The 26,266-nt window shown below is 47.8% G+C and overlaps 1 protein-coding gene across 3 annotated transcripts in view; it reads left to right on the top strand.

Moving 5' to 3' along the window:
- Positions 1 to 8,978: 8,978 nt before the first annotated feature.
- The window catches only part of POMGNT2 (protein O-linked mannose N-acetylglucosaminyltransferase 2 (beta 1,4-)), an 81,027-nt gene continuing 63,739 nt past the window's right edge, over positions 8,979 to 26,266 (top strand). Inside the window, exons 1-2 of one of the 3 annotated variants that reach the window (XM_069560765.1) lie at positions 10,286 to 10,548; positions 20,800 to 20,890. The gene's annotated coding sequence lies outside the window, so the exon portion shown is untranslated. Of the gene's footprint in view, positions 10,549 to 20,799; positions 20,891 to 26,266 lie in introns of all 3 variants that reach the window. The other 2 variants (XM_069560764.1, XR_011250684.1) reach the window with 2 other exon arrangements.

The raw sequence follows: 26,266 nt of genomic DNA on the forward strand, positions 1-26,266 counted from the left end.
TTGAGTTGGGGTGCACAGGCTTCTCATTGCAGTGGCTTCTCTTGTTGCACAGCATGGGCTCTGGGCACTTGGGCTTCAGTAACTGCAGCACCTGGGCTCAGTGGTTGTGGCTCATGGGCTTAGTTGCTCTGCAACTAAGAATCTTAGTTATAGAATCTTCCCAGACAAGGAATCGAACCCGTGTCCTTTGCACTGGAAGGCAGATTGATATCCACTTCACTGGTTTGGCTAAGAGATGGACCCCCCTCCCCCCGACCTACTGTCCTGCTCCCTGTCTCTATCCATCTCCTCCTTGGAAAGAGAACTTGCTAAAGTTATGGGTCAGAGCCCAGCGTTCACTGAGACATTACACTTAGTGAAAATGCATGTCCCTGAATCCTTTCCTGCTGGAAGAAACAACTTGTGGTGTGTAAGCAGTTGCACATATATGAGAATGCATCTACAGTATAAATTTCTAGCAGGGGGATTTGTGAGTCAAGGTAAGTACATTTAAATTTTTAAATTTTGATAGCTATTTCTGAATTGTCCTCCTAAGAGGCTGCATCTCATGGCAGAGACTGCAAATAATCTACCCAATATCCATTCACCCTAATTCCCTTAATAATCAAAACATTATATTTTGGGGCCTTCCATGCTGATGGAGTGGCCAATGAGATGTAAGCAGAAGTTTTGAATGAGACTTCCCGGAAAGTCCTTTTTTGCTTCCTGTCCTTTTTCCTCTTCCTATATGGATCTCTGTTGTGATGGTAGGAGCTGCAGCAGCCTTCTTATGACCTTGAGGATAGGCAGTGTGTACTAAGGGACGGGGAATCAAGAAGGCCAAATGAGTCTGGGTCCTTGAAAGCCCTGTTAGAGCTTTCAAACAACTCTGGGCTGTTTCTCAGACTTCAGCAAACAAAGACTTAATTGTTTTAAACTACACCAGGCTTCCCTTGTAGCTCAGTCAGTAAAGAGGTAAAGAATCTGCCTGCAATGCAGGAGACCTGGGTTTGATCCCTGGGTCAGGAAGATCCCCTGGAGAAGGAAATGGCAACACATTCCAGTATTCTTGCCTGGAGAATCCCATGGACAGAGGAGCCTGGTGGGATACAGTTCATGGGGTCTCAAGAGTCAGACCCGACTTAGCGACTGAATGTATGTATAGGCTGCCCTTTGCTGCTAATAGCCCAATGTAGTCCCTGACTTATTCACATTGATTTATATTCTCATCTGTAGTGTATGATAGTACCTCTTCCCTCATACCACAGATAGTAAGTCATCTACTGGGTATTACAACCTACCCTATTTTTAGCATTTAATTAATTTTTTATTGAAGCATAATTGACATACAGTTACATTAGTTTCATGTGTACAGCATAATGATTCAGTATTTGTATATATTGTGAAATGACCACCACAATAAGTCTAGTTAATATGCATCACTATACATAGTTACAGAATTTTTTTCTTTTGATGAGAACTTTTAAGATCTACTGCCTTAGCAACTTCCAAATATGCAGTACGGTATTATTAACTACGGTCACCGTGCTGTACATTACAGCCTCATGACTTATAACTGGAGGTTTGTATCTTTTGACTCCACTCACCCGTTTCACCTGCCTTCCACACCCCAGGCCCTGGCAGCCATCAGTCTGTTCTCTGTGTCTAGGAACTTACTGGGTTTTTTTTTTGGGGGGGAGGGGGTCCTGGATTCCACATATAAGTGAGGTTATATAGTATTTGTCTTTCTATGTCTGATTTATTTCACTTTGCCACTGTTCCCTATTTTTAATTCTTTAGTTTACAGCAAAATTATCTTTCAAGTAATTCAGGACATCAGGCAGGAAAAAGTGAAGTAAATCACTGGGTTGGAGATCTCAGGAGCAGCCATACTCAAGGGGTGTGTGTGTGTGTGTGTGTGTGTGTGTGTGCACGCTCAGTCGTGTCTGACTCTTTGTGACGCCATGCACTGTAGCATGCCAGGCTCCTCTGTCCATGGAATTCTCTAGGCAAGAATACTGGAGCAGGTTGCCATTTCCAACTCCAGGGGATCTTCCCGACCCAGGGATCAAAACCATGCCTCTTGTGTCTCCTTCGTTGGCAGTGTCATTACCACTGTGCCACCTGGGAAAACGTTATTTGGGGGGCGTGCATTCTGAATGTCCAACTCTTTGCAACCCTATAGATTGTAGCCCACTAGGCTCCTCTGTCCGTGGGATTTTCCAGATAAGAATACTGGAATGGATTGCTATGCCCTCCTCCAGGAGATCTTCCCAACCCAGCGATCGAACCTGCATCTCTTATGTCTCCTGCATTGCCAAGCGGGTTCTTTACCACTAGCATCGGGGTGACTGCAGCTATTTGAGTAAATGAGACACCAGAGAAAGACAAGCCAGTGACCTAGGATGATCGTATAGGGTGTGGGGAGACTAGTTTGCTCAGTTAGGTATTTCCCAGGTGTGTGTACTGAAAGCACTGTTTTTTCTATGCAAAGGCATTTGCTGTGCCTTACTTCTCTCTCACATTCAGAGTAAAATCTTCTGGAAGCCTGGATGGGCAGGATGATTTAGGTAACAGTTACTGGCAGGAGCAAAAGGAAAAGGGCAGTGTTGGGGGAGAGAAGATGAAAGAGTGGGATGATGCTGAATTTGGCAAATTTTACATCTTCTTCCAAAACTTAAAGTTTATTAAAGACAATAATTTGAGCTTCAGTTTCAGGAAAGTACTAGAATACACAGAAGAACTATACAAAAAAGACCTTCATGATCCACATAAGCACAATGGCGTGATCACTCACCTAGAGCTAGACATCCTGGAATGCAAAGTCAGGTGGGCCTTAGGAAGCATCACTACTAACAAAGCTAGTGAGGTGATGGAATTCCAGCTGAGCTCTTTCAAATCCTAAAAGATGATGCTATGAAAGTATGCACTCAATATGCCAGCAAATTTGGAAAACTCAGCAGTGGCCACAGGACTGGAAAAGGTCAGTTTTCATTCTAATCCCTAAGAAAGGCAATGCCAAAGAATGTTCAAACTACCACACAATTGCACTCATCTCACATGCTAGCAAAGTAATGCTCAAAATTCTCCAAGTCATGCTTCAACAATATGTGAACCATGAACTTCCAGATGTTCAAGCTGGATTTAGAAAAGGCAGAGGAACCAGACATCAAATTGCTAGCATCCGCTGGATCATCAAAAAAGCAAGAGAGTTCCAGAAAAACATCTACTTTTGCTTTATGGGCTACGTCAAAGCCTTTGACCGGGTGGATCACAATCAACTGTGGAAAATTCTGAAAGAGATGGGAATACCAGACCACCTGACCTGCCTCTTGAGAAATCTGTATGCTGGTCAAGAAGCAACAGTTAGAACCAGACATGGAACAACAGACTGGTTCCAAATGGGAAAAGGAGTACGTCAAGCATATGCAGAGTACATCATGAGAAACGCTGGGCTGGATGAAGCACAAGCTGGAGTCAAGACTGGGAGAAATATCAATAACTTCAGATATGCAGATGACACCACCCTTGTGGCAGAAAGGGAAGAAGAACTAAAGAGCCTCTTGATGAAAGTGAAAAGGAGAGTGAAAAAGTTGGCTTAAAACTTAACATTCAGAAAACAAAGATCATGGCATCTGGTCCCATCACTTCATGACAAATAGATGGGGAAACAAGGGAAATAGTGAGAGACTATTTTTGGGGCTCCAAAATCACTGCTTATGGCGACTGCAGCCATGAAATTAAAAGATGCTTGCTCCTGGAAGAAAAGCTACGACCAACCTAGTGAAGTGAAGTGAAATCACTCAGTCGTGTCCGACTCTTTGCAACCCCATGGACTATAGCCTGCAGGCTTCTCCGTCCATGGGATTTTCCAGGCAAGAGTACTGGAGTGGGTTGCCATTTCCTTCTCCAACTTAGACAGCATATTAAAAAGCAGAGACATTACTTTGTCAACAAAGGTCCGTCTAGTCAAGGCTATTGTTTTTCCAGTAGTCATGTATGGATGTGAGAGCTGGACTATAAGAAAGCTGAGCACTGAAGAATTGATGCTTTTGAACTGTGGTGTTGCAGAAGACTCTTGAGAGTCCCCTGGACTGCAATGAGATCCAACAAGTCCATCCTAAAGGAAATCAGTCCTGAATATTCCTTGGAAGGACTGATGTTGAAGCTGATACTCCAATACTTTGGCCACGTGAAGAACCGACTCATTAGAAGAGATCCTGTTGCTACGAAAGACTGAAGGTGGGAGGAGAAGGGGGTGACAGAATGAGATGGTTGAATGGCATCACCGACTCAATGGATATGAGTTTTAGGCTCCAGGGGTTGGTGATGGACAGGGAAGCCTGGCGTGCTGCAGTCCATGGGGTCACAAAGAGTCAGACATGACTAAGCGACTGAACTGAACTGAACTGTTATAGTGTCTTTTATAGTTATCGTTCTCCCTCGGGAGCATTTAATTATCTCTACAAGTCAGTATACAGCAGGGGGGACTCACAAAAGCCCTAATTATTTGTTGCTGTTCAGTCACCAAGTCGTGTCCGACTCTTCACAACCCCATGGACTGCAGCATGCCAGGCTTCTCTGTCCCTCACCATCTCCTGGAGTTTGCCCAAGTTCATGTCCATTGATTATACCCCCTGCTTATCTGCAGGGAGTGCTCTCCGTGGGAGGAGAAGTGGAATGTCCCCTCAGCAAACAGGCTTGGCGAGCCCAAATACTAGCAAAACGATGTAACGTGTCATCAGTGAACTGGGCAGATATAACCTTGAATTAAAAACATACACTGGAGAAGGTTTACAACAATTCCCTTTTCTGAAAAGTAATGATTAAATTTCTAAAAGCATAGTTTTCAAGCCCTCCAAAACCTCACTTTGTGGCCTTAGCCAGAGACCAGCCCGGGACTAACGACTGAGTAGGACTCTCCTTCTCCGCCTCTCCTCTTAATCCAGCTCTCCCGGGCCTGCCCTGGCCTCGTTTTCTGATCTGGGCACAGATTCCATTGAGATTATTTGGCTTCCTGTTTCACCATTTGGTCTGAGCCTGCAGATTCTTCTTAAAGATTCTAATACAGCAGATGCATGGGTTTAAAACTGAGTACAGTGGAAGGACATGGCAACCCACTCCAGTATTCTTGCCTGGAGAATCCCATGGACAGAGGAGCCCGGTGGGCTACAGTTCTTAAGATCGCAGAGTCTGATTAAAGTGACTGAGCATGCATGCCCAGTAGACTATAGAGGTTGCTAGAGTTTCTCTCTTAATTTAACAAACATGCATTAAAAAAACAAACTTTTATTTTGGGGGATCATCCCGAATCAGGACTGCAGAGGGAAAGTTGCAAGGGAATGAGGGGGAGGATAAGCATGGCAGGAATTTATATGATTGGTGGTGAGGAGGCAGATGGGCAAAGTGTTGTGGAGGTTTCCAGGCCCGGGAGGGTGTGGGGAAGCCGGGATGGAGTCACACTAACTGGCTTCCTCCCCTCCCTCCACCTGCCAGCAGCATGGCCCTGGGCAAAGTGTTTAATACTCTCAGCCTTTCCCATCTATAAATTGGGGACATACAGAATCTATTGCATAGGGTTGTGGTGAGGATTAAATGAGATTTCCATCTAAAGCCAAGCATAGCCTAGGTACTGAACAGATGGTACCTCTTGTTATATAGTAGCCAGTCTCCAGGAAGGTCTTAGAGCAACCTTGTTGCTCAGTATCCGCACTGCTGCCTGATCTCTTTCCACGTTGAATCAGCATCAACCTGCATGACCAATAGAACACACAGATGGGACAGCACATGAGGGCTCGGAGACCAGGCTATGAGAGACATTCTGTCTCAGTCTCTTCTCGGCCTCTCCCTAAGTCTCTTGTACCAGTTGCTCTGGGGAACTGCCTCACCACAGGGTCACTCAAGAGGCTGTAGAGAGAGGCCCACGTGCAGAACAAACTTTCCAGCCATGCGAACCTGCCCTTTTGGAAGCAGATCCTCCAGCCTCACACAGCTTTCAGCTGACTGCAGTCTCAGCCAACATCCAATTGCAACTTTGTGAGAGACCCTGAGGCAGAACCAATCAGCAAAGTCACTTCTAGATTCTAGACCCAAAAAACTATGAGATATAATAAATGATTATTGTTGCTTTAAGCCAGTGCATTTCGGGGAGATTTGTTATGCAGTATTAGACAACTAAAATAGGAGGATATTGACTCAGTGGTAAAGAATCCACCTGCCAATACAGGAGACATGGGTTCAGTCCCTGCATTGGGAAGATCCCCTGGAGAAGGAAATGGCAACCCACTCCAGTATTCTTGCTGGAAAATCCCATGAACAGGAAAGCCTGGCAGGCTACAGTCCATGGGGTCACAAAGAGTTGGACATGATTTAGTGACTAAACAACAACAAACAGCCAGTAAATAAAGCACTTTTTTTTGGTGCTCCACACCAAACTAGTGTTAAAAACATGACTGGCTTGTAAAATGAAACATCATCCTTGTCTGCAAACTTGGTCCTAGGGAACCCATAGGCCATGTCCTTTGTGATCTTATCCAGAAAACTCTGCCTTGGACAGAACCCAGTCCCTCTCCACCTAGGCTGCTTGGTGCCTCTTTCCATCAGCAGACCATCCCTGGCTTTCTTGTTGAGAACCATAAATTCAATCTATGAGCTTTTTAAAAACTAAAAACAATGTAAACTTTAAATTACATGTTCATTCCAGGAGTGTCTGTATATATATATATATATATATATATATATATACACACATATAAAATGAACAAGATGAAAATAAAAATTACCTTTAATCTCACCACACAGGTGATATCCTTCTGGACTCTTGCACAATATACTCTTTTTAAAAAGAAGTCACTTTGCCTGTTTGGTACTTTTTAAAATTAAATACGATATAATAGTTTTCATTCCAATCCCTAAGAAAGGCAATGCCAAAGAATGCTCAAGCTACCGCACAATTGCACTCATCTCACATGCTAGTAAAGTAATGCTCCAAATTCTCCAAGACAGGCTTCAGCAATACGTGAACCGTGAACTTCCAGATGTTCAAACTGGATTTAGAAAAGGCAGAGGAACCAGAGATCAAATTGCCAACATCCACTGGATCATCAAAAAAGCAAGAGAGTTCGAGAAAAACATCTACTTCTGCTTTATTGACTATGCCAAAGCCTTTGACTGTGTGGATCACAATCAACTGTGGAAAATTCTGAAAGAGATGGGAATACCAGACCACCTGACCTGCCTCTTGAGAAACCTGTATGCAGGTCAAGAAGCAACAGTTAGAACTGGACATGGAACAACAGACTGGTTCCAAATAGGAAAAGGAGTACGTCAAGGCTGTATATTGTCAGCCTGCTTATTTAACTTATATGCAGAGTACATCATGAGAAACGCTGGGCTAGAAGAAGCACAAGCTGGAATCAAGACTGCTGGGAGAAATATCAATAACCTCAGATATGCAGATGATACCACCCTTATGGCAGAAAGAGAAAAAGAACTTCATCAACAGTCTCTTGATGAAAGTGAAAGAGGAGAGTGAAAAAGTTGGCTTAAAGCTCAACATTCAGAAAACGAAGCTCATGGCATCTGGTCCCATCACTTCATGGGAAATAGATGGGGAAACAGTGGAAACAGTGTCAGACTTTTATTTTGGGGGGCTCCAAAATCACTGCAGATGGTGACTGCAGCCATGAAATTAAAAGACGCTTACTCCTTGGAAGAAAAGTTATGACCAACCTAGATAGTATATTCAAAAGCAGAGACATTACTTTGCCGACTAAGGTCCGTCTAGTCAAGGCTATGGTTTTTCCTGTGGTCATGTATGGATATGAGAGTTGGATTGTGAAGAGGGCTGAGCGCTGAAGAATTGATGTTTTTGAACTGTGGTGTTGGAGAAGACTCTTGAGTGTCCCTTGGACTGCAAGGAGATCCAACCAGTCCATCCTAAAGGAGATCAGTCCTGGGTGTTCATTGGAAGGACTGATGTTGAGGCAGAAACTCCAATACTTTGGCCCCCTGATGCAACAAGCTGACTCATTTGAATGGACCCTGATGCTGGGAAAGATTGAGGGCGGGAGGAGAAGGGGATGACAGAGGATGAGACGGTTGGATGGCATTACTGACTCAATGGACATGAGTTTGGGTAGGCTCTGGGAGTTGATGATGGATAGGGAGACGGCAATGGCAACCCACTCCAGTACACTTGCCTGGAAAATCTCATGGGTGGAGGAGCCTTGTAGGCTGCAGTCCATGGGGTCTCGAAGAGTCAGACATGACTGAGTGACTTCACTTTCACTTTTCATTTTCATGCATTGAAGAAGGAAATGGCCACCCACTCCAGTGTTCTTGCCTGGAGAATCCCAGGGACGGGGGAGCCTGGTGGGCTGCCGTCTATGGGGTCGCACAGAGTCTGAAGCAACTTAGCAGCAGCAGCCGGGAGGCCTAGCGTGCTGCAGTTCATGGGGTCACAAAGAGTCAGACATGACAGAGGGACTGAACTGAACTGAACTGAATATGAAATATCTTCCAAGCATTAAGTGAATATTATTTTGAAACTTTCTCTTAACGATTTCTTAGATGGTCCATGATGTTTTTTAATCTGTCCTGTACAGCTGAGGACCTAAGTAATGTCCATTTGTTTGTTTTTTTGTTTCTTTTTAAAAAAACTTTTTTTGCTGCAGCCAGCACTGCAGGTAGGGATTGAAAGTAGTCGATGCAGTTTGAGAAAAAGAAACTAGAGACAGAATTAAAGTTTTAAAGATGGAACTGGGGAACTCAAGACCTCTTGGCTCAAGAGCCCTGTTCCTCAGAGCTACATCACTTTTATTTAGTGTCTTGGCAAGTGGAAGGTGTCTGTTGTGTTATGATGAAGCCAGCCTTCTGTGTCCCCAGTCATGTCTCCCATTTGATTGGTTACTGTAAACTATCTTTGTTATTTTCCTGTACAAGGGCTGTCACCTAGCTGAAGGTCATAGACTTACGTGTGCCTTTGGGAAAACATCTTAGTGTGTGCACAAGAAGTGTTCTGAACTTGCTCTGACATGGTGTTCCAAGGTCCACACTATGTTTTTCCTTAGCTTAGCAGGGCATGACAACTCCAACTGATCAACCGATGTACTTTTATTAGGGTTATGCTGTATTGCTGCATTTTGCTTTTCCCATGGTGATTTTCTCATGGCTTAGCCAGAGCAACAGGTGGCTGACTATTAACCCTTACATTGTTCAATTTTGAAATATTTACAGATTGATTCCCCCAATGGCTACATTTTACATAATTATAGTACAGTATCCAAACCAGGTTTTGACACTGGTATAAAGTTGTATACAGTTTGTGTCATTTTATCACATGTGTAGATTTGTTTAATCACTACCACAGTCAGTCATCAGTAAATGTCATATGCAGCAGCCATCAAAGTGGGGAATGGTTGTCCTTCAGGGGCAGGTCTGTGGGATGGGATAGAGTAGGGGTAGGGGATTGGAGCAGAGGAATGGTGCTTTTGTATTTAAGCCCCCTGCAGTGTGTGTGCATGCTGTGTCCAAATCTTTGCGACTCCATGGACTATAGCCCGCCAGGCTCCTCTGTCCATGGGATTCTCCAGGCAAGAATGCTGAAATGGGTTGCCATGCCCTTCTCCAGGGGATCTTCCCGACCCAGGGATCGAATCTACGACTCTTATGTCTCCTGAATTGGCAGGCGGGTTCTTTACCTGATGCTGGGAAAGACTGAAGACAGGAGGAGAAGGGAAGAACAGAGGATGAGATGGTTGGATGGCATCACCGACTCAATGGACATGAGTTTGAGCAGGCTCCGGAGTGGGTGATGAACAGGGAAGCCTGGCGTTCTGCAGTCCATGGGGTCACAAAGCGTCGGACACGACTGTGCGACTGAACTGAACTGAACACCTGAGAACCGCGTCCCCCTCCCAAGTAATATATATTTTTTAAAAGCATGTGAAAGTAGTATTTTGATTTGATAAATGACATTTGCTTGTCGGTTTAAACTTGCATTTAAGTTTATTATCGGGCCTCCCATAATTGTATAAACTTAACACCAAGCGACCTGGAGAAGGAAATGGCAGCCCACTCCGTTATTCTTGCCTGGAGAACCTCATGGACAGAGGAGCCTGGAGGGTCCATGGGGTCACAAAGAGTCGGACACGACTTACCACTGAAAAACACGAAGCGCGACTTCACTTCTCCAGGAGCAAACTACAACTCCCAGGATCCCCCGGGTCGAAGGAGCCGGCAACCATCAGACGCAAACTGCAATTCCCAGAATTCCGCGAGCCAAGGAAGAGGTCCGGCCTCCGGCTGAGGCGGTGGAACCGGCGAGCCTGCGCACGTGCACAGCTGACGCGAGGGGCCCGCCAGCTGGGCAGGCGCACGTAGGGCACCTGCGAGCCTGGCGGCGGTGACGGACCAGACGGCGCGGAGGAGCCTGCGCTCCCGTCCTGGGCCTCCGCGGCTCCGAGCAGGCGGCCGGGGCAGCGGCGGGCACGGGTTCGCCCAAAGCCATCTCTGCGGAGGGCCTGCCTGGAAGCTTCAGCCCCGTGGAGCCCGGGCTGTAGGGTGCAGGTGAGGTGCGCGCGCTCGCGGAGGGCAAGGGTTCCGCGACACAGCTGGGTTTGGAATTGAAGCAGCGGCCCTGCGACCTCCCCCCGGAGGATTGGAGAGGAGTGGAGAGGGATTTGCGGCTGGGAGGAGTGATGTGGGTTGGGGCCGAAGGAGGCGCGGGAGGTGGCGAGGGTGAGGGGAGGTGGACCCTCGAGGTCCAGGTACCGCGGGCCCCGGCGTGTCAGCTACAGACCTTAGCTCGGGGCTGGCACCGGCAGCCGGTTCCCACGCCCTTCTGCTGGGGAGATGGTGCGCATGAGGCGCGGGTGGCGGGGAGCCAGGCGAGAAGCACGGAGGGGTCCTGGCCCTCCCAAGCTTCCTGTGAAGGCAGTACCAGGACAGCCCGCAAGTGACCCCTGGGCTCCTTGGGAGCTCAGTACGGTGCCCACTGTGTGTCTGGTGATGACAGCCTGGCATCACCTGCTTGACAATGCTGGGATAGCCTCAGAAGTAGGGACACAATGGGCTTCGGTCCCCAACATGTGTGTAGGAGCCGGTCTCCTGATGAATATCCTCTGCTAAGGTCAAGGGCCCTCAGGCCAGAGTCCTGCCAGGTGGTGGGCAGCTAGGGTTGGCTTTCTTTGTGCCAACCAAGTCTCAGAACCTACTTTTGGGGGAATCGAGAATGGCATGGGAATGGTTATGGAGTGAACTATCTCAGGATTTGGTGGCTCTGAGCACAGACAGAATAGGGTTTATTTACCAAATATGTTCTGCTACGTGTGCAGGGCATTCAGATCTTGGCTCTCATTTACTAAGTGTGAGCCCCTGAGCAAGTCACTTATCCTCTCTGAACCTCTTATTTCTTTGCAAGACGGGGTTGCTGTGAGGATTAAATAAAATAATGCTTAAAAGTTGGAAGCCCAGTGTCTGGTGCCCAGTGAACGTGCAGCAAATATTAGCATTTGTGGTCGCTATCAAACAGAAAATGTTAGAGGTGGGATTGGAACCAAGGTCTGTATCACTGGAGTTAGCTGCCCACTCTGACTCTCATGGATCTTGGAGATCTTTTCTCCAACTCATCCTTGCACATTACAAATGAGAAATCTGAGTCCCACTTGCCAGCAGAGCCAGGAAGGAGCACAGGGGAGTCCTCTCTTCCCCAGAGATGGACAGGGCATCAGATCCTGAGTCTTGGGCCCTGGGTGGGTGAGGAGAAGCAGAATGGGGATCCTCAGCAAAGGAGGTTGGGCTGCTGGGGACTGCAAGTGCAATTCCCCCGGACTGCAGCCGTGTGTGTGTCCTGGTGGCCTCGATGTGGCAGGTGTCAGAGCATTTTTCAAACTGACCTTCTGGTTGGCAAGTTCTTGCTCTGAGCCTTGCTTTAGAAAATACTTAGCAATAACATAGGCTTCTAGTGAATACTGAGCTAACCAGAAAATTAAATTATCAAATGTTCCAGCCCCTGAAGGTCCTTGTTATTCTCAGTTGGTTGTCAGTGGATACTTTTCCCCCAGGTCTATCACCTAGTAAATTTTTTAATTGGATAAAATCATGAACATGAAAGGCAGAGCCCAAAAATGTCATCATAGGCTTTGAAACCAAACTTGAATTTGAATCCCAGTCTCCCCACTTGATAGCTGTGGGACAGTGGGCAGTTCTCTGAATAATTCTGACCATATGTCCTCAAACGTGGAATGAGATTGGTTAATACCTGTTATAGATTTGTAATAGGGAACAAATATATAATTCTTGTCAGGCACTTAGCATTGTTCCTGGCCTGGAGTCAGTGCCAGTGAATGGAAGTTATGGCATTATTATGGTTAATAATAATTACACAAAAATAATTGTCAGGCACTGTGCTTTGCCTAAGTTCTCTTTGAATTCATAAAACCACCCTGTGAAGTCAGTATAATTGTTGGTTTTTCAGACTAGGAAATGGAGGCTTGCAGGGTTTAAGAATTGACCCAGGCAGACATAGAAGGACAAATAGCCACATGATACCACTTAAAGGATGAATGTAGAATAGTCAGATGTACAGAAGCAGAGCGTGGGATGGTGGTTGCCAGGGGTTGCAGGGAGGGAAAATGAGATGTATCAGTGAAAGGGTGTAAAGTTTCAGATAGACTAGAGGGCCGAGTTCTGAGAGCCCTGCTGCACAGCATACAGCTGTGAGCCTACAGTTCTCAATACTGTAGTATATGCTTCGGATTTTGCTTTGAGGGTAGAGCTTACGTTAAGTGTTCTTATCACAAAGTGAGTAAATAAAGGGGCAGAGGAAACTTTCGGAGGTGATGGATAGGTTATGGCATAAATTATGGTGATGGTTTCCTGGGTATCTACTTATCACCATCCTTAGAGTGTTGTGTATGTTAATTATGTACACCTTTTCGTGTGGTGGAAAAATTTAAAAGAAGAATTGGTGTACGATGATGCAGCTGCTGAGTGTCAGGACCAGAGCTCACATCCTGGCATCTCACTCCAGAACCGGAGCCCTTTACTTCCCCTCCCCTGCTGCTTGGGGTCTTTACGGTTCTGGAAGCCCGCCTGTGACCTGGGGCAGCCTCCGGTGTTACAGCAGGTAGCCTCGGCTGCTTGGAGAAGAGGCAGAAGCCTGCAGCCTGGCGGAGGGTGCTTCCTCTCCATGTCTGAGGTTGGCCGAGGCTGGAGGGTGAAGCGTTAGCAAGAGGCAGCCAAAGGCCCTCTCGGCCCTAGAGGCTCTCATCTTGGACTGCAGGGCCAGGGAAGGGTGTGATCTGGGTGAGACCGGAAGCCTGGTTTGGAGAAGAAGTGATCTTGCCTAGAAGCTGGGAAGAGGCCCGGAGGCGTGTGCTTCTTCTGGGCCTCACCTCTGCTTTGGGGAGGGGGTTCGCCTGCGGGTTTGAGGAAAGCCAGCCCCACTGCTTTCATCTTGGCCCCTGTGAGAGCTCCCATTGCTTCTCAAGACCTTTTATAATATAAAGAGTTGGAGCAAATAATTTCTAAGGGCTCTTTTAGCTCTAAAAATTGTTGGTTTTGTCATTCTAAATATGTGGGTTAACCCTGTCAGCACAGCACCAGTGTGGGTGGGGTAATTGTCACTCCACTGTGCGCCCCACACCTCGCTCTGGGTGAGAGAATGACCACAGCTCCCTGAGCTACTTGCCTGGATGGGTGGGGAATGGTTACACACAAGAAGCCTTAGGTTGCTAAGTTACAGTTGAGGGCCTATGGGTCTTTGTTTCCAGAGCTGTCCACAGCTGCTCTGCCCTTCTTGCATGAGAACTCACAGCTCTGAGATCTTTCCTGCTTTTCCATCACCGACTGTGCCTCTGAGTCTGAATTACTGCGAACCCCAGAATCAGGCACAAGCTTGAATTCTGGTGCTTCTGCTTGAGCTGCAGGACCTAGAGGAAAGTACTTAAACCCACTAAGCTCTAGTTTTTCATATTAAAAGAAAATGGAGATAACACGAGTACTTGCAGTAGAGGGCTTGTGCATTGAGGCTTAAGTGGAAGTGGGCAGAGAATGGGCTTAGAACAGTGACTGGCACAACAGTGACAGGTGCACATGAAGTAAGATGGTGGCAGCATTAACCTCCACCCCCTGTCCAGAGGCCAGTATCCTCTTCCTGACATGTTTCAGAACAGCTGTCAATCCTTCCATGTTTTATTTATTTATTTGGTTGTAGCAGGTCTTCGTTGCAGTGTGCAGACTCCTTACTTTTAGGAGTTAGGCTTGTGGGATCTAGTTCCCTGACCAGGGGTTGAACTCGGACCCTCTGCATTGGGAGTGCAGAGTCTTAGCCACTGGACCAGCAGGGAAGTCCCAGTCTTTCCATGTTGTTTGGCTTTGCAGGTCCTCACCTACATACTCAGCACCCAGGGTCTGTCAGGAAACCACACCTTTCAGTCTGCCATTGGTGACTACCATCAGTAGTCTTTTTTTTTTAAAATTAATTAATTTTATTTTTGTCTGCACTAGGACTTCATTGCTTTGTGCAGGCTTTATCTGATTGTGGCGAGTGGGGGCTACTCTTCGTTGTGGCTTCTGATTGTGGTGTCTTCTCTTGTCATGCAGGCACATGGGCTCAGTACTTGCAGCATGTGGGCTTATTAGTTGCAGTTCAAAGGCCCTAGAGCACAGACTCAGTAGTTGAGGCACATGGGCGTAGTTGCTCTGTGGCATGTGGGATCTTCCTGGACCAGGGATTGGACCCGTGACCCTTGCATTGGCAGGCAGATTCTTATCCCCTGTACCACCAGGGAAGTCCCATCAGTACAGTCTTAATGCTAAGAGCTGTCTCTTTTCTCCACTTTGAAAAGCAGAACAGAGGGCCCTTTTGTGGCTGGGCAGTGGGTACTCAGCCCCGGGCTAGGCTTCAGGGAGGGGTTGGGGACCACGTCTGCTGTACTGCCACCATCACTGTTGTTCCCGGTTCAGACCAACACCCATTGACAAGGAACACCCTGGGGACCTTCAGTAGTGGGGGTTTGTGGCAGGAATCAAGGCACATCCTGGGGGACTTCCGGAGTTACCAGGGTTAGGCTGGTCCCAGAGCTTCCGAGAGGAGTGACAATGGCCCCTGTTAGGAGCCAGAGAAGCAGTCCAGCCTTGCTCCCTTCAGGAGTCCATTTCTCAGGAGACCGACCTCCCTCCCTGCAGGCCTGCAGGTGTGGGCATCTGATAACAGCACCACCACCACCACCTGATCTGACTTCTCGGGCAGCTCCACCGGTGGCTGCTTTAGGCCCAGCCTCCGCTCTCGCATCCATTTAGCTGTGGCCTGGAGAACTGGGCTGCTTTTGTTTTGCCACTCAGCGTTATAAGTGATGTGGCTTGTGTGGGAAGGTGTGAGCTGGGGAAACTTTTCTCAAAGTGGGGCTTAGAATATGGCAGCCTTTTCAGTCTGCCCCAGGAACATAGGCTGCCCCGGAACATCATTTTCGCAGAGGCTGGGGAGAGGATTTACTAGCCTTTGTGACGGGGAGGGCTGTCCCTGGTGGTTTACCCTGGGTTGGACAGAAATGCCCTGCTGGGTATGTAGAAGCGGGGAATTGCAGAATTGTGGAGTGTTACGGAAATCTTAGAGGACTTTCTGAAATTAAGTTCACAGTAGAGTCACCTGAAAGCTTTATTAAAAACACGGGTTCCTGGGCTCCCTCAGGGATTCTGGTTTAGCAGGTCTGGAGGGGCCCCAGATTTTGCATTTCTCACATCCCAGGTGATGCTAAGACTGCCTTGGGGGACCCTGTGTCCACCTCACAGGTTGACCTTGATTTTCCAGGCCACTTCCTGGCAGGGCAGGGGCTCACTACAGTCGCTGATTCCTCCGTGTTAGAACAGCTCTAAGCCTTGGAGAAGTCCTCTTCCTGTCTCCCACGCTGAAATCCCCCCATGACTTGCTTCCGCAGGCCTCACTTCAGGGCCCTGGTGGCCATGGCAGCCGGGAGCTACACGTCCTTTCTTCAGCCCGGGGACTAGGTTGCATGTATCGCCAGTGTGCGTGTGTGCCCACTCAGCGAGAGAGGGGTGCAGCCCCCCTCTGCGGCAGCCTCCCTCTTGCTGCTCTGCCCCTCAGCGTTTGAGGAATGCCCAAGGTCCAGGGGCTTCCTTTCCCTGAGGAAGAGGGCCCTACTCCTCCTTGCATCCTACACAGAGTGGGGTTTCTGGATCTTTGCTGATCCTGGCTGCCCCACTGGGAGAATCCCAGAAGCACTTGTATAGAATAGTTTCATATGAACAATTAGGCACATAGACTCTGATTCCTGCCAGAGGTGCATATTTAGAGTCTAATCATGAAGAAACACCAAACGAGCCCAAACTGAGGAACATATCAGAAAATATCTGACTCCATTAGAAACTTGAGGCCATGAAAGTCTGAGAGGCTGCCCAGATTAGGGGAGACGAGCGAGACGTGCTACCTGGCCACCAGGCTTCACCTTGGCTTGGATTCTGGGCCACAGAGTGGAGACCACAAATTACTAACAATATTAATTCCCGATTTTGTGTGATTACGAGAGAATGTTCTCGTTCTTAGGAGACAGATGATGAAGCGGTAGGGTCTAAAGGGGCAGAGGTCTCTGGCTTATTTTTAAAAGGTTCGGAAAAAAAGAAAATGGCACAATGAATGTGTCAGATTAGTAGTTGGTGGTGAGGCTAAGGCTGTAGGAGAGTTCTTTGTACTATACACACAGTTTTGTTTTGTTTTTTCCTAAGTCTGGGATTATTTCCAGATAAAAAGAAGGAAAACGGGTAACAGAGATGACATTGGAGCCAGCCCGCCTTCCTTAGTCTCATCGCTGCTTCCTGCGGGACCCTGGGCAGGTCTCAGTGGGCTTCGGTTCTACCATCTATAAAGCAAAGATCACCACGTAAAGTGGAGAACCCGGCACCTCATGATTGGCCAGTAGATGTCGGCTCTGATGTGGTGGTGGTGGTGGTGGTAATGAAGCAAGGAAGGAGATGAGGGTGACATCTTGGTGAGGCCAAAGGAAAACCCTCTCTGAGGCCTCTCGCCTCCTTATCACTCATGCCGGGCTCCAGGCTCCCCGAGTGTTTGGCAGGGACTGCTGTGACCTTGGCACTGCCTGGCTTCCCTACCGCAGGGGCCTCACAGGTGATGACTTGAGCCCAGGGGGCTCCACTGGTGAAACGCATGTCCCTGACGCTGCCCACTCCGCGTCTGTCTGTAACTCACTGCCCTTTCAGCTGCATGTGGCTTTGGGCCTGCGTGTCACAGCCCTGGGATGAGAGAGGAGCCCATAGCTGGGTGACCTCATGGCTTGCTTGGTGGGCAGATGCAAGACCTGGGCGCAGCGATGTCTGCTGTGGATGGAAGTTTGCCATAATTATTGCCAGCAGGGATGTGTGGACACCTAACAGGTCATCTTAACCCCCATGACCACAAAAACACCTCCAAAAGCTTGCCCAAAACCCCTCCACCCTTCAGGTCGCTTCCGTGGATAGCCTCAGGTCGAACCAGGACCATTTCCTGTCATGCACACTTCTCCCTTCTTCTGGGTGAATGTTTTATGCTGCTTGTAGTGAGTGGCCTTCTGACCCTCTTGATGCAGTCAGTCGTGCAGGCGTGTTCTGAGCATCACAGCAGCCACTCACTCGATTCTCTTTTCCTGCTTCATCCCTGTTTGTGACCACATTGGTGCCTAGTAATGCTTTTCTGTTATGCCAGAAAGGGCCAACACAGGGGGCTCTAACTTGCAAGTGACCCGTGGGTGTGAAGCAAAAGCCAGATGGTGTCACAGCAAGTTGTATGAGCAAGGGTTTCTGTGTTGGTGGTAGGTGGGACTCACCTCCACCTGTTCAGCTGTCCTGCCTGTGCTGAGTGCCTTGGAGCCTTGGCTGTCCTCAGCAAAGCTTGCCTTTGCGCATTGTGCCAGAGTAACACAGACTGGAATTCTTTTGCTTCACCCGCAGCCCCACCGGTCCACCCTGGGAGTTCTATCCAATTTTGCTGATAAGAAAGAAGAGTCACTATGTTTAGCTGTTGATAGAGGATGAACGTCTCCATCTTCGCCTTTCTTTGCTCTTTATGCTAAACTGAGGAGTTATTATCCATGTTAAGTTTTTGGTCTAAGCATGTGAACTTGTAACTAAATGTTAAAGATGCCTGATCACTTAAATATTAGGTTTTACAAGGAGTACTCAGAGGCTGCCAACATTTGGCCAAAATGTAAACGCTTTTGGTGGAAACCCTGATGCCTTGTCAGTGTTTGTTCAGGCTTGTCAGTAGCATTGATGGAGATCTAAGTTTGGACCCCACATAAACATGATGGAGGAGTAGCAGTTCCATGTTCTGCTTCTGGTAGCCATAACTAGGAGGGGCAAGGACCAGGGAGAGATCACTCTGAGGGCATTTGAGTTATTGGAGCTTGTGTGCTATTCGCTAACTGGCGACGAGTGAGACGCATCGGTGCAGGACAGGAAGCTTCCATCATTCAGCACCAGTGATTCCAGCTGCGTTTAGGGTAAAAGCATATTTTTCAATAATTAACAAGAACTCTCTGGTTTTTCAGTTGGGGGTATGAACAACCTGTTAAAGTAAAATTGTTGTACTATTAATAGAAAACCTTCTTTAGACACTATCGCCAGCCCTTGTCTTGGCCTGGCCCTGCCAGTCTTCTGAGCCTGGGTCTGGTGGGTGCTGGCAGTCCTAGCCTCCCCGCCCTGCTCCTGGGGGCATGACCAGTGACCAGCGGCTGGTCCTGGCAGTTGAGAACCCAGTACAGTTGGCCAGGTCAGCAGCAGAGGGCTTCATTTAAGACCAGAGCTCACATCCTTGGACCCATTATACCAGCAACAAGGCTAGTAGCCCCAGTCCTTGGGCCTGCCTGTCATCTTCACTCAAGTGGAATAGTGGCCAGAAATTACAGACTAGGACATTTCCCATTTTAAATGGATTTCTGGCTTCTCTGGAAAACCAGAAAAGTAGTATTACAGACTGAATTGTGTCCTTGGAAATTCATAATCAAAGCCCTGACCCCCCAGTGTGATTGTATTTAGAGATAGGACCTTTAAGGAGGTAATTAAGGTTAACTAAGGTCATAAGGGCTTCCCTGGTAGGTCAGACGGTAAAGAATCCCCCTGCAATGTGTGAGACCCAGGTTCGATCCTTGGGTCGGGAAGATCCCTTGGAGAAGGAAATGGCAACCCATTCCAGTGTTCTTGCCTGAGGGATTCCATGGACAGAGGAGCCTGGTCATAAGGGTGGGGCCCTAATCTGATAGGACTGGTGTCCCAATAACAAAGAGAGAGACCAGAGAGCTGTCTCCCCTCGGTGCACACAAGGTCACCTGAGGACAAGTGAGAAGGTAGCCATCTGCAAGCCCGGGAGAGAGGCCTTAGGATAAACCATGCATGTTGACACCTGGGTCTGGGACTTCCAGCCTCCAGAGCTGTGTGAAAAGAAATGTCTGCAGTCCTTGGTTATAGCAGCTGGAGCAAACTGATACTGAAGGTGCCGCCAGGCCACTGTACTGCCAGGCCCTCGTCAACCTGAACTTGAATCTGGGTGTTTGGTCTCTGGGGCACGCTGCCCAGAGACTGCTGGTTCTTGGCCTCAGTAAGCATGTGAATTTGCACCCTCTGCTCGAGGCCGGAAATTCCTGGGGCTCTTACTCCTTATCAGATGCCGGGGCCCTTGTGAACGGCTTTATCTGTGCCTGCATCTGGAGCCTGGCAGGGCCCCCGGGAGTGGAGCCGGTACCCAGGGCTGGGTGAGCAGCCTCAGCTGGGAGCCCCCATAGTAGGGACCCCGCAGGTCTTACTGTGTCTGCAGGTGTGGTGGCAGCATCAGCACCTTCCTCCGGTGCTTCCTGGAATAGGTGGGATCCTGGAAAGGTGGGATCCCACTGTCTGTAAGAATCTGATAATCCGTGTCCAGGAGCTGAGGGAAGCAGTTTGAGGTGGGGTGGGGTGAAGTGGTGGTTTCCTCTGTCTGCCTCAGTTTCTAGAGGGCTGTTTTAAGCATGTTTTAAATCTCATTTCTTTTTTACTCCCTTTCTTTTGAAAAGTATTTTTTTTCTTTTTTTAGTTTGAATCCATTTTTCTATTGATTGACTTGTCAGCAAAATTAAAGAAAAAAGTTAGGTAAACATCTTATATCTACCAAACCTGATATGTTTCTGGTGAAAATATTCTAACACTAAAAATATACCATTGAAAAACGTTCTTGCTCCATATCATTCTTCGTCCTGGCTGAGCCACTAAGCTCTTTGTGCCGCATACCCGCTGGGTCCTAAATGCAGCACCCAAGGGAGAGGAAGCCCCCCACCAGCGCTGCCCACGGAGAGGAGCTCAGCGTCCAGCGTCCAGCCTGCTCGGTTGTTGGCTCTGCCACAGAGGTAGTTACGCCAGGCCAAGGCCGGGCCTGCCCACGTCTAACAGCCTGTCGTCAGGAGAGTGAAGGAAGGAGTCTAGGGATGTACGTCATGAACGATCCAAGGGCACAGCCTTCCACCACGGCCCTGCCTCCAGGCCTCAGGAGGGGTTCCTCTGGGGATCTTCTCAGCGCTTGCCCCCTGGATGACAGGCTCTTTCCCTCCTGGGACCCCCAGCCTAGACAGGTGTGCTGAAGACACCATCCAAGCTAGGGATTTGTGGTGGTGTTCAGTCGCTAAGTCACGTCTGACTCTGCAACCCCATGGACTGCGGCACTTCAAGCCTCCCTGTCCCTCACTGTCTTCCAGAGTTTGCCCAGGTTCATGTCCGTTGACTCAGTGATGCTATCCAGCTATCTCATGCTCTGCCACTCTCTTCTCCTTTTGCCTTCAGTTTTTCCCGGCATGAGGTCTTTCCAGTAAGTCGGCTGTTCACATCAGGTGGCCAAAGTGTTGCAGCTGCAGCTTGAGCCCTTCAAGTGTCAGTGAGTATTCAGGGTTGATTTCCATTAGGATTGACTGGTTTGATCTCCTTGCAGTCCAGGGGACTCTCAAGAGTGTTCTTCAGCACACGTTATAAGGCCAAGAAGGACTGTCTCTTCCATGCAAATTTATTTCCAAACAGCTCAGCTCTGTAGTCAGCCCTCTCCCCCACAATCAGAGAAGGTGTCTCGGAGGCCAACTCAGGCCTCATTTATTTGCCTCTGTAACAGGACTCCATGGGGGGTGGCCACAGGGACCCTGCCCTCCTCTTCCAGCAGCCTGTACGGTCCAGAAAAGCTGTATCTCCTCAGCCAGCAGACAGGACTGGGGAGAACTTTGGCTTCTTTAGAATCAGGGATCTGGTTAATGTCCCCTTTGCCTCCATCTGTTATCTTTTGAAAACATTTCTGAGGCCTTTGCCTGATCCTTCTGTTCTGGCATTTGCAGGCTGCTGCTATGCAGCTGAGAGTGGACAGACACAGGGGAACCAGGGAACAGACTGGCAGGACTTTATAATGAGCAGTGACTGCCCTAGTTCTTGTTGGCATTCTCACTACCATACTTCGGCTGTTTCACAGCAGGGAAAAATGCAAGGGTGGCCCTCCATCTGTCTCCACTGGGGCAAAATGCAGTAGTATTCCGTGTTAATTAACATTCCCCAGAAGCAGATCGTGAGACATGGATTCAAGTGCAAGTAGATTATTTGCACTTGATTGCAGCATACATGAACAGGGAGGTGGAGAAGAGAGACAGGGCAGGGAAGAAGGCCAGTTCCCACTGCAGGCAACTCTGTAATCCACTTAATCTGTTAGGGAACTCTGGAAGCCCATAGAGAGTATGGCTCAGGGCCGTCTCATCTGGGTAGGATGGGATTGGGGGGTTTATGCGACTGGCCCCATCAGGTGTTGGTGCAAGCCCCCTGGCCTGTAACTGGAAAAGTGGTAAAAACTTAGGCAGTCTGACCCTCAGGGCTCCATGCTTTATCCACCACACTACTTATCAGAAAATGTCCTGTCCATTCCCAGCAAACCTTCCCTCCTGTTTTCCCTCTTGGAAGGGTCTCCCACGGGAGAGCCTGACGTGTGCATGAGAGGTCCACGTAGGCCAGTCTATATTTGTCCTGCCTTCCGTCAGTACCATTGTGGGCAGGGCCTGAGGGTGGGTGGAGGACGTAGCATCTGATTAGAAACAGTCCTTCCCACTCCCCAAGCTCCAGGGTCGTCTCTGCCTGGCTGCCTTTTAGCCCCACAAGGCCCGCATGTTTGCTGGTTCCCATAAGCTTTGTCCCAAGGCCCCCAACCTCAGTGGCTTGACTGGGATTGGCTGCGGCACACACAGCCCCCTGGTCCTCCTTTTGCCCGTGGCCCCTTGCCCACACCCCTACCTGCTGCCAAGCCTGTTTTTCACCGCAGGGGAGGGCCAGGTAGCAGAATGCTCATAAGAGATGCTGAGTACTTGGGGGCCAAGCTACCTGCTCAGCTTGGAGGTGGTCTTCCTTTCTTCATTTCCTGGGAGTCTTGCTTTCTGATATTCCCTGGGTGTGTCTGTTTTGGCTTTAGCTGCTGTTGGAAGCCATTCTTGTCTGTGATCAGAGCAAAACATGCATCAGCTTGTGCTACACCCATCTGCCTCCTGTCTCGCCAGACACAGCTTGAGTATTAATTTGTTACTCATCCACTTTCCAGTATTCTGTCATTTTGTAATAGTCATTTTATTTTATTCTTTATGGTTTCATTTTAAACTTTTTCTATGCAAAATGTCAGACAAACTCAAAAGAGAACCAAAAAACGACTCCATCATCATCTTTACCTATCAGTATCTGCATTTCACCTGTCTACATGCCTTTTTTGCTGGAGTATTTTAGAACCAACCACGTACTTGTTGTTTTACATATAAATACTTATGTTCTCTTATAGCTCCATTGGTTCTCCTGATAGCTCCATTGGTAAAGAATCCTCCTGTAATGCAGGAGACCCCAGTTTGATTCCTGGATCGGGAAGATCCACTGGAGAAAGGATAGGCTAACCCCTCTAGTATTCTTGGGCTTCCCTTGTGGCTCAGCTGGTAAAGAATCAGCCTACAGTGCTGGAGACTTGGGTTCAGTCCCTGGGTTGGGAAGATCCCCTGAAGAAGCGAAAGGCTACCCACTCCAGTATTCTGGCCTGGAGAATTCCATGGACTGTATAGTCCACAGGGTCACAAAGAGTTGGACACAACTGAGTGACTTTCAACTCACTTCTCTTGTTTCTTACCTAATTTTTAATAGTTTGAGACTTACAGGAAAGTTACAAAAACACCTCACTCAGCTTCCTCTGATGTTAACATCTTACACAGCTGTAGGAAATGAACACAGCTCTGAGCCTTATGCAGATTCTGCCAGCTGTCCTATTAATGTCCTTTTTTTGGCCCAGGACCCCACATGGCATTCAGCTGTCATGTCTCCTTCCTCTCGTCCAGTCTGGACCTCCTCAGTCTTCCCCTCTCTTTTATGATGTTTAACTCTTGCAGGGGTCCTGATCAGGTATTTTGTAGAATATCTTTCAATTTGGGTTTTATGTTTTCTTTGTTAACTAATCTTAATATTACCTAAAATTAGCTTAATTAACTAAAATTAATATTAATTAAAATTAACAGACCACCTTCAGAGCCAGAACCGGAACTAGAGCCAAGTTTTCCCCATTTAGAAATATAGATCAAAGTTATGTTATTTTGGGCAGGAAGGCTCCAGAAATGAGGTACCCTCCTCAGCACATTATAAGAGGTACATGGTGTCAGTATTGTTATTGGTGATGTTAATGGTGATTATTTGGTTCAGACGATGTTTGCTCTGCTGTAAAATTTCTATTTTTACTTTTGAAGTTAATATGTATCTCATAGGGAGGTACTTAGAGACTGTGCAGGTTTCCTGTTTCTCACCATACTTGTACCCACTAATTTTAGCAGCCATCAGTGAATCTTGCCTGAAACAGTGATCACTGTGATGTTTGCCAGCTGGTGATGTTCTATTTCCATTATTGTTTCTACATTTATTAATTGGCATTCTACTATAAGATCTGTGTCTTCTCCCTATTTATTTGATTATCTATTCATATCAATATTGACTCATGGGTATTTATTTTATTCTGTGGGTTATATAATCCATTACTATTGCTTTTTAACTTTGTTCCTCAAATTGTCCCAGATTCAGCCATTGGGAGCTCCTTCAGTTTGGATCCTGTATCTTTTGGATATGTTCCCATCATTTTTTGAGAACTTCCTTACATTCTGGCACTGTAAGATATTCTAAGCTCATCTTGTAATTTTCCTTTCCCGGCCCTGGAAGCAGTTATTTCTCCAAGGAGCCCTGGTTCCTTTCAGTGGAGAATGCTGTTTAGAAATCGAAATCCGAGTGCTGACTGTGCTCATTGCTGCTGTGGTGTCACTGCGCTCAGCCCCGCTCCCCCACTGGCCAGAGCCCCGAGTCCCATGTGCATGGAAAGATACATAGGTCCCAGCTGTTCTTCCTGCTGGAGTTCCCACCTGTCAGTCAGTCACGACCCTCTTTTCAGTCCTCTGGCCCAGATCTGAGCTGAGGCTCTCAGGACGGTCTCACCAGCCCCCAGTGAGACACCTTGCCTTCCCTGCCTTTGCATTATCTTCTTGAACTCTTCTTGTCCTTGCCTTTACTTCCTCAGTTCTTTTCCTCTCCCCATCCTAAGGATGAGTTAACTATCTGTCCTCTTGGCCTCTTTCTGACTCCTGGTTTCTCCTCTTACCATCTAGAGAGATGTCAGAACTCCAGCTGCAATCATGTTACACTGGGTACATAGGTTTTCGCTCTTGAGCAGCCTTGGTAGTACAATCTCTCTCTCTTCTCTCTCTCTCTCTCTCTCTCTCTCTCTCTATATATATATATATATATATATATATATATATATATATATATCCTTAACACAGTGGTGGTTAGGATAGTGGCAGGACCATGGGACACTGGTCAGAAATTATCAAGTATCAGCAACTTAACATGGTTCAACCTAATAGCAAAGTAGTCCTTAGCTGGTGCGGCTGGGTGGAGAATTTCTAGATGGGGACACATATATTTGGAAAAGTATATGCAACATTATTATTTTATATATACAGATATAGATATAAAATACTAACTTCAGAAAAAGTAGAAGTTGGACTTCCCTGGCGATCCATAAGTTACGATTCCACACTTCCACTGCAGAGGGCACAGGTTAGATAGATCCTGCATGCTGCATGACATGGCCAAAAGGTAAAAAAAAAAAAAATTCATTAAAGAAAGTAGAAATTGATGAAATCTTGTTGTCTTGGGGAGCAGATAATATAGAAGAGTTTTGTGCGTGAGAGATTCTTGGCGGAAGGGGTTGCTGCACTTTACGGATCAGTTTGAGACATGAAAGAGGTTTTCTTTATTATTAGTGGGTACATGGCTTTGAAAAGACTGAGAAACACTGATGCTGAAGCAGATTTCTTAGCTGCAGGGCTTCTAGGCTCTTAGAGGCGCTGCCCTGGAGGTGAACAGGGCTGACTGAAGGCGCAGTCAGAAGCCAGCTAAGCAGGTGCCCTGTTCTCACCCCATGGCTGGTGTCAGGTGTCACCCATCCTGTTTCCATGAGGACTGAACAGTCCCATTCTTCAGCTGTCTGAACAGTCCTGGGCCTCAGAGCAAGTATGATACCCTTCCCAGTAGCAGGGGAAAATGGGAGCAAATGCCCGCAGCCCAGCCAGGCCTCCCTGTAGGCAAGAGTATGCGGGACAGGAAGTTTAACCCTTCAGAGGTGATGCCTCCACATACAGAGCCCTTGTCAGTGGTGAGACTCAGACACAGTTCTCTTTCTGGACCTGTGAGGGGACAAGTTTCTACCCATCTTTTCATAAAAATCAGCAGGCTTGATTTCCAAATAGGAAATCCCTGTGCATGAGTCCCAGATGGGGCATAACGGGGGTCCTGGTGTACAGCCTGGGACCGGCAGTCACAGGCCTCCCATCCCATTTGTGCCCATGGTAAGGTGAAGTCCTTCCCTGGCAGTACCAGGGAGGTTGGGCCCCTAATGGGGATTTTCCTTGAGGCTTCTCACACACAGCAGTTAGCTTTCTTTGCAGCAGTGTTTCATTACAAACAGCTCCAGAGTTTCAGTGACATACGATAAGAGGCATCTGTTCAGCTCAGATGTCTCTGTTGCCCGGGCTTGTCAGTCCCGGGTGGGTTTGCCTGGTGGTTCTGACAGTCTTCCCTCACTTACACATCTGGGGGTCAGCCGAGCCACACCTGGCATGGCTGCAACAGCTGTGCTCCCCACATAGCTCTCTCCTCCGGGACCAGCAAGTTCAGCTGATCACATTCTTCTCACAGCAACATCCTAGGTATAAAGAGG

The sequence above is a fragment of the Ovis canadensis genome, chromosome 19, assembly GCF_042477335.2.
Source record: "Ovis canadensis isolate MfBH-ARS-UI-01 breed Bighorn chromosome 19, ARS-UI_OviCan_v2, whole genome shotgun sequence".
Taxonomy (NCBI): domain Eukaryota; kingdom Metazoa; phylum Chordata; class Mammalia; order Artiodactyla; family Bovidae; genus Ovis; species Ovis canadensis.